This window comes from Polyergus mexicanus, unplaced genomic scaffold (assembly GCF_030449975.1).
Source record: "Polyergus mexicanus isolate NDT 795.1 unplaced genomic scaffold, iyPolMexi1.0 SCAF_6, whole genome shotgun sequence".
Taxonomy (NCBI): Eukaryota; Metazoa; Arthropoda; class Insecta; order Hymenoptera; family Formicidae; genus Polyergus; species Polyergus mexicanus.
In genome coordinates this window covers 10,953,300-10,970,532 of record NW_027223326.1, presented here as the reverse complement: position 1 = coordinate 10,970,532, position 17,233 = coordinate 10,953,300, and the positions used below count along the sequence as shown (strand labels likewise).

Below are 17,233 nucleotides of genomic sequence, written 5' to 3'. Positions count from 1 at the left end.
TTGACGGTGCCGGATCGACCGGATATTTCGCCCTTGCCGTGGAAATCGAACGTCTCGCGATGCATCTTGGAAATAACGTGCACGAGCATACCCGGAGCCGCTGCTTTATTGTCCGACAGGCTGGTTGATATATGGCGAAGACAATCCCGCCCCGAGGAAACGTTATTTCTGACCGCGATGGCCCCGGTAATCTTCTCGCAATACCGTAGTACGTTCTTGTCTCGTGGAAACGCGCTCGTATATTTTTCACCGGCGCGAAGAAGAAAAAAGATCAGGTAAAAGGGCGAATGTCGACGACGGAAAGGGACGATAATGTCATTCATCAAATACCAGGAAAAAGCCGGGAATCACTTGCACTAACCTAATATATCTGTTAAAGGACAGCTAACTTCCTCGTGCGACTTTCATAAAAGATGAGTGAAAAGGACGATGGATGTTACCTTCGAAGTGAAATGACAATGTCGTTGAGAATCTTGGTCTGTATCGAGATTTATATATTATATATATGATCGAAAAAGGATTTTCGAGATATTTATATGAAAATACTGCTATTTTCGAAGGGCCAGTTTCCCTCGGAAAAACGTTCGCCAGAAATCTCTTTGACAAATGTGCGAATCTAAACGTCGGGACGAATCAAAGGAACGAGAGAATTTTTCAAGGGGATACAGCGGAGAGAGAGAGCATCGTAAAATGAAGCCGAAAGCCTCACAAAAATGATCTGGGTCCAAGTAAGATATAATTTACTTGGTTCTATTTCGTCCTTAAGATCCCTTTTAGATTCGCAAAATAATGCGAACGCAATATGCTAAAATCCATTCGCGTGAGCCTTTCTAAATGCTACGCCTATACATACGCATATCAACCAGTGAACTGCAAAACGCAAGGCGCCTGTAATTATGAACTCGCGTGTCTACTCACCCGATAAAAATCTTGTAAGTACGGAAAACGTGACTTAGGACTAATAACGAACATCGTCATGTATCTTTCTAAGTACTTAGATAAAGATATGAAAGTCCAAGGATGTTTGTGAGCATAAAAATTTCTGTATCAAAAAAAATTCTTTGATCAAGTAACACAACAATTTTTAAACTCTCTGTCTCTTTACCGAACAATTCGGGGGGGGGGGGGGGGGGGAATTTAAATTATATCCTATATTAATATAATTAATATTATAATGAGAATATATACAATGTGACTGAATGAATAACCTACATTTTACCGGTAAGAAAATTATTTTAAGAGAACTGGAGGGGAGAAAATTTGTTGCATCAGATCAGTCGCTAGGACAGAGCGAGCTTGAGATGCATATTATGCACGAATGATCGTGCATATCAAATATACTGATGTAGGTCAAGAATATTAAAGATGAGAGATGAATCGTACCACTGCTGCCCTGGTAAAGCGAAAGAGATTTAGCTGACACGGCAGATAAAAGAAATATTTTTCTAAATAGAAAAAGAGAAAGTAAAATATAAATATAGGCACGAGAAACAAAAACATCTCGTGGCGTGAAAACAGGGCGTGTGAGAATCTACTTTTTATACAAATATTTTTCAAACGTGTCAAACAAGATTTTTTGTTTACGATTCCTCTAATAAAGCCATGTACATTAATTTTCTTGCGAATATCCTTCAATCTTCTATAAGCAATAAAACTATCCCTCTGACTTTCTCTTTCTTAATTTGGTATGTATGTGCTTGCACAACATACTCTTCTATAGTTGATTCTCCCGTATTTGCATACGTGTCGCTTCTGTTGCGCATAATGGTACACATACACACCGCACACACTATGAAAACAACGCGCCCACGCTTAATTCGGAATTGACGTAAGCGAAATAAAAGTATAGGTAGCGAGAAAATAAAGCGACAAGAATGATAAGTAAACAATACGATGCTCCGCTTTGCGGAACAAATCGCTCAGCTGTCGTTGATAATATCCGTGATTGAGATTGCACTCATCTGTCATAAACTCGTAAAAAAAAGTACGTAATTAAATTAATGGGATACTTTCACAAATTATACTTTCAACAAATGTTTATGTCATACTTATATAAATGTAAGTAATATTGCACATCATTTTTTATAAAAAAATAAAAAATTTCTGCTTCCGGTTACATTTTGTACGCAACATAATGCACGGACGTCATTGCATAATAATTAATTAGCATAATCTAATTTTTGATAGGTTGCTATAAAATTGTTTGATGATTATCCGTTCTACTAATATTATTATATGACGGGCAAACAGAATAATATTGAAATCACGTATGTTGTTATATAGGTTTACATAACTATGCTGCGTATTCGCGTTAAATAATTGATATTATTTAAATAAAATTGCTTTGTATAATTAATTCATCACTATTATTATGTCACTAATCACTCTATTTCTCATACACTGTAAGTTCTCTTATTCATAAAATAAATTCATCTCACACATTAAAACAAAAACACAATAAATATTTAAACATAATTAACTTTTTAATAATCTTGCGTTTCTGGTTGAAACGTATTAATGTTTTTATCCGAACGCAACATAAAACGAGAGTTCTTCATCTATATATTTTCTATAATAAAAATCAAATCTCTAACGCGATGCATGTCAAATTCAAATCAAATGTGCCTATTTGAAATTCCTTCGAAAAACATTAAATATACACTGCACGCACGAATATCGACGGCGACCCTACGCTAAAAGCTGCAGCTTCCCTTCGTCTTGCTCGTCGCTGTGCCAGCTTTATTCGCGTTAAAGCTCGCACGGAAATTTATAGGCACACCGTAAACTCGCGGGAACATGAATTATGAAGAGGAGAACGCGCGCAGCGAAGGATCCTCCTTCGTTTATCTTACGAGAAGCGTCGCGTGCATCGCGCGAGCGGAATAAAGGACACGCTGTTCCCACATTTGCCCTCATCCATCCGCGGCTGTCGCTGCTCGAACGTTGCTGGCGCACACGTGGCGATGCAACATCCGTATTGAAGTGCCGTTTCGTTCATCTCGCGCAAAATCGCCGTTATGATTTTCATCGTCGCTCAACGTTACTTCGCGTGAACGCGACATATTACATGTGCTTTTATGTCGAATTTCAATGAATGCTCGGCTTTAGATTGCGCATCGACATTCCCTCCTTTCGTATTTATATTCAAAAACGGAAAGATATGCAAAGTTTATCTCGTTGTTCGTGCGCGAACAACGATATAACGTCAGGATTGAATCTTGCCAGATATGAGAGCTGAAAATTCGAATAAACGTTGTGGTAATTTTTAATTTTCATATGCCATTTCTCGCGTTTGTATAACCGCGCTACTTCGTTTGACCTAATTACGTGCGCGCTATTAATTTAAACAAATGCCTAGAATATCTATATTTCTACAGCAAACTGTGGAGATTGTAAAGGAGTAGAACTGAAATGAAATTTCGCGTTGATATTTTCTCGGTGAAATTTTAATCTAGCTCTATTTATAATATAAATAGAGAATTTCATTTTTTAACTGTAATAATTATAATTATTTAAATATAAACTTCATTTATTTTATAATAATTAAATATACAACGTACAGATCTTTATCTTTAGAGACTCAAGAAATATTTAATATGATATTTATCATTATACTGCATTTCGGTAGAAACAATTATTTTTAATGCTAATCGTGAGAGATTGATCGCGATTCGGACAAGCATTCAGAAACCTAAATACGAATTTCGCTATTGAATCGCTAGGGTAAGTAGGCTTTTCCCGATGCAATCCCGTTTTACTATATACAATTCTATTCGCTCGTAATTCGCTCCGACTGTGTACGACTCGCGGATAAAAGGCTCGTACGTTTCCACTCGCAAATACTACGCTATTCATCGCGTGTAAAATGCGCGCGCGCACGCGCGAGTTTCTCCTTCATTATGAACATTTCATTTCTTTTGCATAGCCGTTTATTATTTCGCTTTTCTTTCTCTCTGCATCAAGCTTTGCCAGCCGAATCCGGGATGCAACGACGTGCGCCGCATCGAAAACACACTCCGACGCCAAGCACCGCGTTTGCAACCCCTATATAAATATATTCGGACGCTTTCATCGTCTCGACAATTTGAATATCGTAAATTCGCTATTCGTAGAAATACAATATTATAAAAAGCACGATAAGTATCATCAATATTTTTCTTTTTTCATCTTTCGTCAATTTTTTACAAAATTTGATTAATTATACAATTTTTTAAACAATTGTCGATACGTAAAAATTATGTTTCTATTTTTATAGTGCGTCAATCTCACATTTCTTTTAATGATAACTTCTTTAGATTTCGATTTTTTTTCTTAAAAATGAAAGAAAAACAACGTTCTCGATGTATTTACAACTATTTGCGTAATCAAGCGGATCAAGAATCCGATGGCGAAATATCAAGTTGGACGAAATTTTGGAGAAGCTCCAAAACTTTTTTTTGTTTCGAAATTATAACACGTAGCATGTTCACGAGGAAACTATTAATAATTTATTTTGATCGCGAGAATAGTTTTGCCAAACGATGCATTCATTCTCCGGCGAAAAGTAAATTAGAAAATATGTTTGACACAATTGACAAATTATGCGTATTATTTATTTATATGACGAAAAATAAATTTTTTCCCTTTTTCGAATTATCAATAAAAATATATCATGTACTTGAATTATTTCGCGATGAACACATCAGTTATATGCAAACATGCAGAATTGTTCTACGTGTTGATTATTACGAATGCACGCTTGCCAAGAATAGCGTGTGTCTTTGAACAAGATATTTTTCTCGCTACGTGAAATATAAATATCTTGGAAATATTTGGAAATATTTTCGAGAAATAAATGCAGTCATTCATCTCATTTAAAATTACAATCAAAAATGCGTTTACATTTAAGATATATAGTAAAAGTATTTCATTTTAAAATAATAAAATGGAAGGAACATGCGGCATGCATGATATGTTGCATTAAGTATGCAGTGAAATCAGAATAGAAAGGCGCCGCCGCGTCAATCTTTTTCTTTTTTTCAGCTACTTAACGAACATAGAGATACTTTTCGCCAGCAGCTTCTTTATCGAGTTAATAATCTCGAAAATCAAGGACGCGCGACTACTATTGTCGCGAAATAAAAGAGGGACCAGGCGCTATACACATATTTTCATGAGAAAAATTATTATGTACGATATAAGTTTGTTCCCATGGAAAAAAATACCCATAAGTATTACTCAAAACTTTCCTCTTTTCGCGTATGCAACTAACTACGTTAGGTCTCCCCCACCCGAGAAACGAGATATAATTATGATTAATATAAATAAAATTCGATGTCAGAATTTTAACTCTGGACAAAATTTTTAAGTAATCGCCATTATCTGTCTCATAATTCGCAATAAATTAAATAATTTATTAACTTATTAATAATTCATATAATTAAAAATTTACAGATATATCGTTATACGATATGGACGATCCATCCTCGTACAAGATTCTAGTTTTCGCGTTGCTTTAAGAAAATGGAGAACGTAATAAATTTCATCGGGTTGGCGGCAACGCTTCTGAGAAACGATAGTCGTGTTACCGCTCAGCATTGCAGACTCGCGCCAGTCGCGATCGATATATTTTTCCCACGATATGTCGAAAGCGCTACTAAAGGAGAGAAAGAGATAGAGAAAGCGCGCGCGAGAGAGAGAGAGAGAAAAAAGCAATTACCTCGCGCGGAAATGCCGCTTCTCTCTGCAAATCGCAAACCGGCACACCGTATCATTCGTCTTATCTATTATGAAATATTATTTACCCGTCGAACAGTATCGTTCACAATCGCGAAATCCGTTCCGATGACTTTGCTTATGGGCGACCATAATTCACGTTCGTTTCTTGGACCGCCTTATCCTATATGTCACTTGACCTCGAATCATCGGAAATGACCGAAAGAAGATCGACACCTCCGACCACAAACTTGTATAATTCTAATCTTTAAAGATGCTTGTCTTCATCGCCTAGATTCATAATTTCTCCAACTGTAAATCTTACATCTTTACACAAGAGTTATGTCAATCGTATTTATATATTTCCCGAACATAAATCAATGACGATAAAAAAAGAAAAACATTTTAAATCCTTTCTCTCTACTTTTTATAGATTCAATTACATCCCCTGTGCGTATATAGTTTCTATTACCAGCTGACAAATTAGTTCCTCAATATGCAATATGGTTCGTAGAATAAAACTGTACGCGAGCCATTATGATCTACATCGAGCCATTTGACCCAATGACTTACAATTAACGCGTATGCGCGAATCGAATAACGAGCGTAGGTGTTAGGCTTTGCTTGGCATTCATACGCAAAGTGCCGATGATGTATCTAAATCATCGTGTCCCATAAAAAAATATCAAACGCGCGAAAGTTCAAGATAATGCGCAATAAGAATTTATCGCGCGATTGCAAATTAATTACTTATATCAGTTGGAAATGCGCGTATAATTGCAAGATCTCTTACCTTAACTAAGCCGCGTAATCGTTGTGATGGGTTCCATGCTTGCTCCGTAGATAGTTCGTTCTGTAACAGAAAATAAGTGTCTGTTGTATAATAATCGAACCTATTATGTAGAGAATATTTATTGAATAATATTTATTTAATTTCAGATATTAAAAGAGCGATATAACGCGTTTTTCTGCATCTGTAGCATCGAAAGTGCTCTTCGAAATTATCCCTATTTGCTACAATTTAATACAAAACCTTTTATACTTTGTCGCGCGATCGATAGAAACGTAAGGATGATAATGGTACGAGAAATAATAATCCGTTGAGAAAAATACGTGAGAAAGAGACAGAGAGAGAGAGAGAGAGAGAGAGAGAGAGAAGATGCACTTTGTTCTAAAGACGCTACGAAAATAAAATTCGTACTATACATTTAGTAAAACTGTACGTGGTGATATGGTACTTTTGTGTATGTCTACACACACAAAAAAAGTATACCAAATTTCGTAAAAGTGCACTTTGTTCTAACAATGCTACCGAAAATAAGCATACATGCATTTAGCAAAACGATTGTATATATATATGCATGTAAATACATTTGCCCATTTACGTGGAAACATAGCAGCCGCAGTAGCAAATTGCAACAGTATTTCGAGCATAATAGAGGTGTTGTGTGTAATTACGCGGTTACATGTTTTTACATGCCGGCGGTGCATATTTTTTGCTCTTAACAGCGGGAAATCTTCGCCCGTTATTAAACTGCTCGTCTTTCTCGAAGAAAGAAACCTCAAATCATTGTCGATCGACCAATCGATCGACCCGGCAATAATGTAATGGGGAAGTTTAATGGCCATCACAAACACACACACACACACACACACACACATTCATGAGTAGCGTCGTATGTGTAATAACAATTAGCGACAGAGGGTAACAGATGTTAGCCGCGGGGTTCGCGCCTGGCAGTCAAGGGCAGCTAAAGCGGGGGGAAGAGGAAGGAAATGCAGGAGAAGGGCGGGGAACAGCTTTTTGTTCTCGTGGCGTTGGAACATTTTGCAAGGGCTCCATTTGCCGGCTCGTTAAACGAAAACGGCGTTATACACGCCGGGCGACAAATTACACTCGGATCTCGATATAATGCGATACGCGCCGCGGTGCGTAGAAGTAGATAACAAATGTATCGATGTGTGATGTATACGAACCAGTATACAATCCGTTCTTTTATATATATCCTTTTTACGATTTCTTTGCAACGTAATATAATATGATATAATAACAGATTTCTTTAATGTGAAGATATATTAATGAAAAGAGAGAGAAAGAGAAAAAGAGATAGAATATGGAAAATAGAAATATGTAATTGATATAAAACTAATCGTATTGTTGCGTAACGGTAAATAAATGATATTGAGTGTAAATAGAAAATTTAACATAATAGCATAAATTTTAGAAACATTTCCAAAGATCGAGACACTGATCAATGTGCGACAATCGAGCAAATATTAGTCAAGCGCGTGCTACGTCTACGAAACAATTAAATTCCATACACGCATGAAACGCAATGGGTGTGGTAAGACATTGTCATATTGCGTACAATAGACGGGGATTCAACGGCGTATAATAATGACAGGAGCGAGAAAAATCAATGACGTGTAATACGCATTTACCTTGCTTGCGTCATATCGGATGTCTCGTGCGTAAGAGAAGAGCGATTATATATGCAGAAAAACCCTATACATATAACCATTTAAAACTGTTATATGAAAGAGTATTATTTTAACGCGGAACAAGTCACAAAGCTAGACAAACCAATGTTGTCTTAATCGTTTGAAAAAAACTGGTTTATGAAACAACGTTATTTTTATCGTTGTAAAAATCTGCTCTATAAAATGTTTGTCTTTTTTCTGAAAAATTATTTGTTTAAAAACATGGATTTTAGAACCGACGTGACGGTATATTGTTTTGCGAACTATTTTATTGCGCCCCATTGACATTTATGGTGTATCGACTTTCAACTATTTGGAAAATCCAATGACTATATTAAGTTTCCCGAAGTTTTGACGTATATTCCTACATATGAGAATCTAAGAAACAAATTTTCGAGATTTTCGTGATATTTCTGTATATTTTTCCTCGATGCAATATAATCCCCTCAGAGTCATACATATATTTCGAGTGAAATCGAAATGTCATAATAATTGGCGAAACTTGATGCGAGATGAAACTTCAGATATTTATATCGAATAATAAAATAATTAGTAATATTAAAGCTTTCCAATTATTTCCACTTGGAGCCACTTGATACTAAATCAGATTTTCAGAAATTTCATATAAAAGTCCAGATAATAATTTCCTTAAGAGATCCTATAGGACATCGTTATCGCTTACTGTTAAAACAATTTCGCCGCACGATTTATTTCTACGAGAGAATAAATCGAGGTTTCTACGGCAACTGTAGAAACTCCGAAATCCTTAATTAAACGAGTAGACGGCTTTAAATTGTTGATACGGAAATTTGCATCCCGCGCCGCGCGACGCGAAACGTTCTCGCCGTATCTCGAGGGGGTAAACACCGTCGCCGGAGAAACCCACGAAGAAAAATGATGAGAAGGATTGAGGGAGGAAGATGCCGCGTGATCGGCATCGGTGGAGGATATCGATCACGAAACATTTGCATGGAAATTTCTCGCAAAGCGGCAAGAACGCTGCCGGTCACATTTCTTCCCGCGCGCGACCAAAAACCGGGATTCGGTTTATTCTTCTAAGATTTCACCCAACAAAAAATCGATTTCTCAATCAAGTGCCGATTAAATGGCTGATAGATAAACATTATCCTTTTTATCTCACTTGGAGATATGTTTGAGTGTAATTAAATAGAGAACCCCTCGCGCCAAATATCATTTGATTCAAAAAATGTATGTAAATTAATTATTATTATTATTATTATTGATTCTTATTGACAATTATTAAAAACGCTTAAATTTGTTTTTTCTTCTATTATTTTCACACCGATTTTTACTACGATCGAAATAGAATATAGTCTGCTTTTGGAAAATTTATCGTACGAAAGATCGATTTTACCCAATCGGCTAATTAGTCGATTTGAGCGATGGCGAACGGATTAAAAAAAAAAATTAATTAAATCCTATTGAAAAGCGCGGCGAGACAAAGACGAGCCTCTAATCTGATAAACGCTCCTTTGACAGATTCTTTTTTCCCCTTCTTCACGCGCGCGAATTTAGGACAGTTAATTAAGATGAAACCCCAAGCAGAGTATTCAGTATCTCACCGTGAATTTGTACAGAAACTCACAAAGCTTGCGATTTGAAGTGAAACAAAATTAATCCTTAATCTTTCTCATTAACGCGTGAAAGAAAGAGGAAGAGAGATAGAGAAATTTTATTAGAATCGAAAGAATTTTGAAGTTTCCAGTATTTTCAATTAATCAGTTTTGCTTTACAAACTGAATTAATTAAATCAAATATGTGACTTGGGCGATAGCATTAAATTCCGACATAAATTCGGATGATTCTTTTGTCGTCTTGGTTGAGCAGTGCGGGTCAATAGTTAAGCTAGGATCCAATTATCTTTTACAGTCCGATGGGCTATAAAATTACGGGGTCTCGGACGTGGCGCAGGCGAGGCGTATCGTTTTGACGACGAATTAAACTCTTTCGGATCGCTCTCTTACGCACTTACGTCACCCTCGATCCGCTACTCGGCCAGACACACGCACAAATAATGCGGCGCGTCTTTACACGCTGCGCCACGCTCAAACTCTTGCGGACGTGTGCAACGCTATGAATAACCCGAGAGAATCGGGTCACGTTCAATGTTTTTTTTTTTTTTTTTTTTACGCGTTTCTTTTGTAAGAGAGTGTTACACGCGTGGACGACGTTTGCGCAACGCTCGAGAAACATACGAAAATATATCCAAAGTATTATCTCTTTCTTCCTTTTTAAATTAATTCTACTTCTTCTCTTTCACGACTGAAATAATGTAGAATGTCTTGAACGATGAAAAGAGACGATTCAACGGATATATGACGAAGCTCGTGTATTAAAAAAATTACACCGATCGATCTTCGTCTCGTATGCATTTTTAACGCATACGTTACTGGATTATACAAAAAATAGGGATATAATACATGTTATATAAAATATTCATTAATTATAATCACCCTTCGCGAGAGATTTATGTCACATTCCTATAAAATTATTTCGAGTTCAGCAGCTGCGGATTTAGGGATAGGGGAGAATTGAGTATAATAGGATAGAGGATAATATGGGATACTTCCGTATCTTTCTGGCTGTAAGTTGCCTCCATCTGTGACTTTTGTGGGAGTTTCATGGAACTGTAAAGGGACGCTACACAGTTGGCAACTTGGCTTGTTCCTTCCGTAGCAAATCCTATTTTTCTCATTGAATTTTTATCTAATTATTTGCCACTTAAATTTTTATTCTAGTCCTCTTTCATTAATTAACTAATTTCATAACATAGTTGAAAAAAATACCATTTTTTTTTAATACGAAAAGAAATAAACTTGTTCCGCGGTTTTTTTTCTCCACACGATTCCTTTTTTTAAAGTTACGAAAATTAATCTAGATAGAAACTCTAATATAAATCAAATATGAATCTTATATGAGAAGCAATATAATTCTTAAATAAATTTAATAAAAAAAAAAAAAAAAAAAAAAATTTAAATAAAGCAAAAAATAAATTTATTATAAAAAAATGTATTTATACATTAATATTACTAAATTAATATTTATTATTATAATATTAAATAATATTAAAGAAATTACATATTCTTATCTCGTACATGTACCTTTACTATAATTCAATCTAATCAAAACAACGTTAATATCTCCGCGACAAATACTAATAATTCAATTCTCAGTCGCAGCCGTATATCTCGCATCAACGACTGCATTTCTCGCTTCCGAGCGGAGACGCACGTGTCAACACCGAAATCTTTTATCAACGATTTTGATTACAGGATTACATGCGCGAGCGGCGCGTACATAAAAAATCCGGGTAAAAATCTGCGTCCCTTCCGCGCTCTTTCGTCACGCACGAAATGAACGTACATACACATCCTTCCTCTCTCTCTCTCTCTCTCTCTCTCTTTCATCCTTGCTCCTCCTCTCCGTCTTACTTTCAGACTCGTTGCTTTCCTTTGTTCCCGCGGCGAAACCGAGTAACCGGAGAGAAAAGGAACACGAATAAGTACGCGTATACGCGAGCCACGAGTCGCGGATGTATCGAGCGCGGCGCGCGCGACCGTCTTGTTGTGTTCACCGAGTCTAATTTTAAGCCACGACCGTAACCTGTTCGTTTACGATCCCCTTTATTTCTCTTTTCACGTTGCGCAAGCTTGGGGTAAAAAAAATATTGTCTGCGCGCGGAACTCCGCGGCGAGAAAAACCGTGTTCTTTCGTTCTTGTTCGCGCTGTTCACCGCGATGTCCTTCTGTTCGCGGAATAACGTGTACCGTTAAATTGGAGGGATCGGGTCGCGCACGAAGGCTCGTGAGAAAAGCGAGACGAAGAGAAACGGAGTCTCAAAATTTTTACATTTAAGTTTATTGTTAAACGCGTATAAAGTGTATAATATATAATAAATTATATATATATATATATATATATATATATTACAGATATGTATTAATGAAATAATTATATTGTTTATTTTACGTTTAATTTTTTCGACTCGATCGTGCGCAAAACAACCATGGGTGACGTTTTACGATCAGGAATTACGATGTCCTGGATTTATCGTTAGCCGCGGTATTCGACGTAGACGCGGACGAATGACGTATATAGAGCGAAAACAAAATTTATTTACGAGCACCTTCGCAAATGATATCACGCACTCTTCGTCCCCCTCCTACGTCATCGCGTTGCATCCGCCGTACGTGACGGCACGGCAGCGGCTCATATCCGAGCGAAAGGTGTGTTTCACGTCGTCATTACGGATCACCGAGATGATTGCGTTATGTAATACGAAACTGCGAGCTTGCCGCGGATTGTATCAAAACCAATCCCGGCGAGAAACTAGTCGCTGCCGCGGAAGAAGGAACGTTCACTTTTCACTCTCTCTCTCTCTCTCTCTCTCTCTCTCTCGGTTCGTAATCATCGAAAATAACTATGTTTTCCGATTGAATTGAATTTCGACGCATTTCGCCCGATATTACCTTTTTCGATACACCAAACTGTCAAAATTAAACTCCACTATTCACCAGAATGCAAAAATCAATGATATTTTTATCGAGTGAAAGCGAAAGAAATTTGCAAAATTCCTTAAATTATTATCCAATCATTTCATTCGTATCTAAAATAATTTTGTTCCAAATCTACAATGAAAATACTGTATTTTATTATTTGTCATATTTAAGAGAGAGAATGCTAACATTTTTCAAATATTTGTTATAGTATAAGCTTTTAAATTTTTTTTATTAACCGCGCATGTGTGTGTGTGTATATATATATGTGCAAAATTTCAAACGTGACATAAAATTACGATAATCTGTGTGCCACATAAATGTGTGATATATTATATTTTCCTGTAAATATAGAAGCAGTTATATAAAACAACGCGTAAAGAGTGGCGTTTACATTTCGAGATGCATATCGGAGAGCGTACGATATTGGCTTCGTACTAAAGCTCTGGTCGTAAACGAAGGAGACTATATATATATATATATAACGTCTAAAACGTCGCACGTCGCGAGCAAACTTGTTCGGTGCAATTTTACAGCGTCTGCGAGGAAAATAATATTGGAACAATCGCTGGCAGCGCGCGATTCTTCTGCGTTCGGTTAGTTTAGAAAGCAAGCCACGTCCGATAATGGAGTTCGATAATGGAAATCGCGTCTTCCAAGTTTCAACATTCCCGTATTACCTTCGTATAAACTTGACGTTAAAATTAATTGCTCTTTATTTCGAGAAATGACATCACCGAATAGACTTATGTATAAACTGACGTAAGCTCCGACTGCAAACTTTCACGAGATACTCGTGTTTCGGAATCGCGTCGAAATTGAATTCGATCGCGCTCGATGCCGAGAGTGAAGCGAAAATCGATAACGAGAGTTCGCCGAATATGTCGACTTGCGTGAAGCGAGCGGCGAAACGGAGACGCGCTGCGCCATTTCGCGCGTCACGCGATCGAAGAATTTCGCTCGCGGCTTCGTCTCTTGTTTCGTCGCCGCGTCGGAAGCGCGCGATTTCTTTTCGTATAAACGTCGCGCTTCGACGTCCTTTTTTTTTTTTTTCAGCGTTAAACGCGTTCCCTCGCGCGTCGGCGACGACGCTGGTTATCGAGCGGGTCCGAAAGTACGCCGTAGTAGTACTTTCGTGCACGCGCAACGAACGAGGACGACGCCTCGCGTCCTCGTCGTCGCCGACGCTCGTCGCGTATCTCCTCCTCCTCCTCCTCCTCCTCCGCTTCCTCCTCCTTCTTCTAGTCGGCTTACCTTTTTTAGCGCGAAAGTCGCGTCTAACGCCTGAATGTTTCGGAGCAACGATGATGATGATGATGATGACGACGACGACGACGATGACAGCAGCAGCGGCGGCAGCGATGCGGTAATCCAATATGGCAGCTTACACACATGTCAAAACAAACGCACCGAGAACGAGAACGCGCGATCGAAACGCGATTCGAATCGTCCTTCTTGGATACTTTCGACGACGCCGACACGTGCCGACGCGACGCGTCGACGGGCGTCGCGAGATCACACTGTCGTCGAGCGTCGATACGACTACGCGAATACGAAGCGAATACAAAGGCCGAGGGGAGAGAGAAAGGGATAGTAACGCTACCCCGAACGCGACGCGATACGTACAGTACGAGCGCCCGCCACCGACTGGTAGCGAGACGCGAGACGCGCCAGGCGGCCGACGCTGGAGTAGGAGTGGGGGTAGCCGGCGAGACTTCAGTGACGCTCAATCGAGACTGGGCGCTTCTACTCGACGCCCTTCACTCGTTTGTATCATCGTATTTATATTGTATTTGCATATGCTATCTCTCTTTTTATGTATCGTTATGTTTTCAGGTTCGTTCCTTATTCAGTATTCGGTTCTTTAATACATGACTAGCCGAACTAGCTACATTGATCGCGCCTAAATATTTTAGAGAGAAGTAAAGTAATATTTAAAATTTAATTAAAATAATATTTAAATATTTTAAATATTTTAAAATATTTAATAATTTTATATTTAAAATTTATATTATTTATAAGATATTATAGTTTATATTTTTAAACTGTGCGCACGTACACACATCATATATAGATTACTACTTAGTCTTATTTATTTATTGATTAATGATTTAATATATATATATATATATAACAATATTTTTAAATCATGTATAAATATTTATATAAATATACTTGATGTATATATAAATATATACAATATATACAAATGTATATCCTACAAAATTTTTACTGTATTAAATTTTAAATACGGATGAATCATGATTAATATTAGAGAAAAAAAAGGAAGAACGCAGGAATTTTCACACGTGATTGGCAAGAGACTTGATTATTCCATTTATTCTTTATGCAACTATTTTAAAATAATATTTAAACAGAACAAATAATACATCGCATAATCTTCGAAATTCAAAATCAATAATCTAAAAGTTTATTCCTCTGTTCTACATTCATTAATTTTTCACGATATTCATTACTAATAATAAATTTGTATCATCATAACTTTCGTGACGTCTTAATTGCAATGCGATAATTTATTATGTGGTAGAGATCAATTTTGCGAACAAAGCAGCACAACGATTAAAGTGTTAACTACGAGGTTGCGGCTCTCAAACTTGTCGAAACTCAATAAAATAATTACGCCTAATATAATACGCAAGTAACGGCAAGGTGCAAGAAGCTACGGACGATGGTGTAGGAAAACTAAGCAAAACCGTGAGCATTAGCCGAAAGGAAATTGCTAGAACAGGACTTGAAGGCAAAAAAGTCTTGCAAATCTTGATAGATGTGTAACTTCATAAGAAAAGGCAATGCGCTTTTATTTTTAATATAACGATTCTGTTGAATATCTTGATCTCTCTCCTATATTAGGCGCATAAAAGAGAATTTCATATTTAAGTCTATAAGAATTTATTAACTGTAATCGACATATGTACATGTACATTGTACTCGATAAATAAATTATTTTGATCGAGTCGAAAGTCTTATTCTTGTAGATCACATAATATTTTTTGAGTTATTTAAATTGATGAGAGATTTCCTTGTAATTAATAATAATAATTTTTTAATGATAAATTTAACTCTCTCAAGTTGTACAAAATTAAATTTTAAAAAGTTTGACAATCTATAATTTTGAGAGGATATATTATTGCCTCCCTTCCCCAATGTACAATAATATTAACGTTTATAAAGTTATTAATTTAAATTATTAGCACACTGTTCGCTTCAATAATATTCGTCACTTGTTGAATACACATCGAGGCGTTAATTTCCGCGTTAAATGAGGAAGAGCAATTATGTGTGCGATCGAGAGGGTCGTGACAATCCGGCGACACTCATCTTCGCACAATGTGCGCCAATATCGATTTATCCTCAAACAGGATCCCGGGATGCGTGCATACGTATCCTGTTCCCTCTATCTCTCTCTTTCTCTTCTTGTTTCTATCTCGCAAACGAATAATTTAACTGCCCCGTATTCGGAGCGGAACCGCTGTTCGTTTCCTGCCTTTAGACGACAATTCTCGATGCGGAGGAAAATCGATGCGACACCGAAATTCGAGGCGGGTTTTACGATTGCGTTTTGATGACCGGATCACACCGAGCCATATGTGCGTGCGTGACATTTCGCGTGCGCGTCGCGGAATTATTGTGCAGGAACACGTGGCCGCTCCGTTTTTCGCGAACGGCGAAATTACGGCGTTTTCATTCGTGCGCGAATTATATCCGCCGTTCTTACATTCTCCGGCCAAAGATTTCGAGATTAATTTCCAATTTTATGTATGGTATATAAGTTCGAATACACTGATTATAGTATTTTTTCATTTGAGATATGTATGCACATATAAGTGAGAATTTCTTTCTAAAAACAAACAACTCAACAAAATAAATAAAAAAAAGTTGCAAACATGTTGCAAATATTATATTGTACGATTATTATTAATTTTTTAATAAAATTTTACAATTAGTGTCATAATCACAATGGAATATAAAACGAAAGACTATAAAGTGAATGTTCTCATTGAAAATCAGTAAATACACTGATTCAGTTTAAGGGAATAAGTGTTTCGAATTTTTAGTCGATTTTATTTACAAAATATCGAGCGTCGAACGTGACTAAAAGAACGTATCTGCGTTCTGTAATGTTCGCGACAAAATTCCGCGAGCACGCGACGCTTTTTCCGATACCGAATTTCCCGAATGCGCGATGCTGCCAGATATGACATTGCACTTTGCTACATGTTACGTGAAATTTCGTTCTTGTATCTCGATCATGTGTCATATCTTGCATAAAGTATGAAGAAAAAGAAAGGGAGAGAGAAAAAGAGGACGACGGATATTAAATCTTGCATGCTTAGGGTTTAGAGCATCATACGCAAAGCGTTGTGTTTAATTACGCTAATAATTACAAATATACATTACATCGGCGCTTTTACATGTTTACGAGAATCATTTTATTTTGTTACGAGAATTAATAATAAACTCGACAGTAATAATGATGATGGCTTTTATTATTACATGTATTTCAATTTCTGCAAGAATAT

At 37.0% G+C, this 17,233-nt stretch overlaps 1 protein-coding gene across 11 annotated transcripts in view; it reads right to left on the bottom strand.

The window, feature by feature from the left end:
- LOC138933863 (dentin sialophosphoprotein) overlaps positions 1-17,233 on the bottom strand; it is a 175,695-nt gene that overhangs the window by 115,240 nt on the left and 43,222 nt on the right. For 7 of the 11 annotated variants that reach the window (XR_011447048.1, XR_011447047.1, XM_070296971.1 and 4 more), the window contains exons 1-2: positions 13,947-14,347; positions 6,488-6,547 (exon numbers count right to left, since the gene is read on the bottom strand). The gene's annotated coding sequence lies outside the window, so the exon portion shown is untranslated. Of the gene's footprint in view, positions 1-6,487; positions 6,548-13,946; positions 14,348-17,233 lie in introns of those variants that run through there. The other 4 variants (XM_070296975.1, XM_070296974.1, XM_070296972.1 and 1 more) reach the window with 2 other exon arrangements.